Below are 2,915 nucleotides of genomic sequence, written 5' to 3'. Positions count from 1 at the left end.
ATCTGAGCTGGTCACTCCTCTAGATTTCCTGCTCTCACAGCTTTTTGGCCAGCTCCTTAACACTCACTCCACCAATGTCAGCTTTATTGTGCTTTCTAGGTAAGTTGCAGGGCCTATTCTCCCAAATGTTGGTGCAGGTGAGGAGCAGAGTCAGCTCTCTTGCTCTCCTGACCCCAGTGTCACAACTCCTTCCTACCACAGGTGGTGAGGAGAGAGTAGGGAGGAGAATATCTCTCCCTCATCCATGTCACTGCACAGTATCCTTAGGGGCCAGCTGACACACAACTCCCTCAATGTGAGTGGCCTGGTATTCTTAGTACTACAGCTCACTAGGGGTGGGGTTAACTCTCCTGATGCCATGCCTCCAGTGCCAGCTCTCCCACAATGACCAGGTGAAGAGTGCAGTTAGTTCTGCACAGCCCTCAGACATCAGCACGTTCCTGTGAGGAGGCCCAGACCAGGGATGTCTGTCTGGCCTTTGGTGTTAAAGGACACCTGCTGCTGCAGGGCCATGGAACCAAACATAGCCCCCAATGACAGCACAGACAGGAACACATCATGTTCCCAAGTGACATCACTGGCTGCTAACATCAAGCTGTTCTTCACTACCCTCTAGTCTCCAGCTGTGCCTCTCTTCATTGAACCTATATTTTTATGTTCCTCTTTTTTTTTTTTTAATTTCTCCACCACTTACTTGTTCCTCTTAGTGTCACCCAGGGTCTTTTAGTGTCTAGGATCATCTCAAGAGTCAGGGATTGCTATAATTCCCTGCTCTTGCTCTTGGTCTGGATAGGGTTCATCTCAAGCATTATATGACCTCTCCAGGCCTGCAAAGTGCTTGAAAAGTCCTCTCAGGCTAGCTACTTGTCCAGTCCCAATGGTGCCAGTTTGGTGGTCATCTCTAACTTGTTCTTTGCGCAGACTGTTGCATGACTCCATGTGAGGATGTATTCCATGTGAGGTGTATTCTTTCCCAAGGCACTCAGTACCAGGCAAGGTTCTTCTGGTCTTCAGCTTGCTCTTGGTCCTGGGAGCTGTCATAGCCTGTGTGGTGCCCAAATGATGGTCATCTCAAGCTAGCTTCTTGTAAGAGCCCCTGGTACTAGATTGGTTGTCATCATGGGTTAACTTTTTTTTTTTCAGAGAATGTTAAACTACTAATCATTCAACTATTAATAGGTCAGAACACTGAGCATAGCCACAAACTCACTCCTCTGTGCCACCAACTCATGCACATGTGACATAGCAGCCTGACTTGCAAACAACACTTCTACAGTCAGTCCCTGTCATTTTCTATCAGCCATCACTCTTGTATTTTATGTTTAGATATTTTTTTAATTCCTATTTTAACTTATTTAAAATGCCCACATAGATGGATTTTTTTCACAATCTGTGATAGTTAGAATGAGTAATTTAAAAAAGTAATTATGGATAATTAAAATTCTATAATTTTAATGTATCTGAGTCATATTTTTCTGTTCTTAATAAACTGAACTTGATTTTAAACCTCTTATCCATTTATTTTTAAATATAGCAGTTTTTCCACTATTTGAGTTTATGTTTCAGAGATATTTTGGATTTATAAAAAGCTAGAGCATATATTATGGACAGTTCCACATGCCAAAGGTTATTATTCCTAATAATATCTTTGTTTTTCATCATATTTATTACAATTAAGGTGAGAGTATTTGCAGGTTCATCTAATTGAATATATATGATCACTTTCACATCACAACAAGGATAGTTGGCTTTGGAGTTGACAATCACAGGTATCCATAGACACTTCAAACACATTATATGCAGGAAACATTCCTTCATAGCTTTTACACTGTGGATGCTAACTTTGGTTGTCTTGGTGAAGTGTTCTTTTCTTGTTTTCCAGCGATGATTCGTGTCTCTTTTTCACACTGTTTCTTTGAATGGAAGCCATCATGTACAGCAAAGATAAGTAGTGTGGGATGGAGTCAACCATGGGGGCCATATATCTACATTGTAAAAATGTAAATCATCAGGATATGGTTCACAAGTCTTTTATCTAGGCACTCCATGCAGAGGTAGGTGGAGCTCTGTGTGTTTGAATACAGACTGCATAGGCTACATAGAAAATCTGGGTCAGCCAGTGCTACATATTGAGACCATGCCTCAAATGAGAAAATATAAGAAAAAAATTTAATCTATGTATATCATGAAATCTGATTTTTTGGTAGATTTTTTTTCTCAAGATGTTAGCAAAATGATAACTTTTTGGACTTTTCAAAATGTAAGCCAAGTCACAGAGGAGGACAATGCAGCCAGTTCAGATGAGACCAGACAAGCAAGGGTCAGATGGAAGGGAAGGAGGACTTCCCATATTAGTGGACATGGAGAGGGGCATAGGTGAAGAGGAGGAAGGTAGGGTGGAATTGGGAGGGGGTAGGGAGGGAGCTACAGATAGGATACAAAATAAACTATATGAATGAATAAACTATAATTAATATAAAAATAAAAATTTAATTGAAAAATATGAGCTTAAAAACAGTTCATTTCCTGCACTCAGTCCAAAGTTTGGCTATAAGTCTCAGCATATGCTTTGATACCAGGCAGGGTATCAAAGACCTCAACATAAAATCAGACACACTAAACCTCTTAGAAGAAAAAGTGGGGAATACCCTTGAACTCATTGGCAAAGGAGACAACTTCCTGAACAGAACACCAACAGCACAGGCTCGAAGAGCAATAATCAATAAATAGGACCTCATGAAACTGAAAAGCTTCTGCAAAGCAAAGGACACTTTCGTCAGAACAAAACGACAGCCTACAGACTGGGAAAGGATCTTCACCAACCCTATATCTGACAGACGGCTAATATCCAGTATATATACAGAACTAAAGAGGTTAACCAGCAAAAAAATGAAGTAATCCAATAAAAAATGGGG

The 2,915-nt window shown here is 40.7% G+C and overlaps 1 non-coding gene across 1 annotated transcript; it reads right to left on the bottom strand.

Moving 5' to 3' along the window:
• Positions 1-1,145: 1,145 nt before the first annotated feature.
• On the bottom strand, positions 1,146-1,281 carry LOC132646916 (small nucleolar RNA SNORA17). The gene has a single exon (XR_009585248.1). It is a non-coding gene; the product is annotated as a small nucleolar RNA SNORA17 (small nucleolar RNA).
• Between the last annotated feature and the right edge of the window lie 1,634 nt (positions 1,282-2,915).

Source organism: Meriones unguiculatus, chromosome 12, assembly GCF_030254825.1.
Source record: "Meriones unguiculatus strain TT.TT164.6M chromosome 12, Bangor_MerUng_6.1, whole genome shotgun sequence".
Lineage (NCBI taxonomy): Eukaryota > Metazoa > Chordata > Mammalia > Rodentia > Muridae > Meriones > Meriones unguiculatus.
Note: the sequence above shows the minus strand (reverse complement) of the source record. Positions and strands in the feature narration are given on the sequence as shown.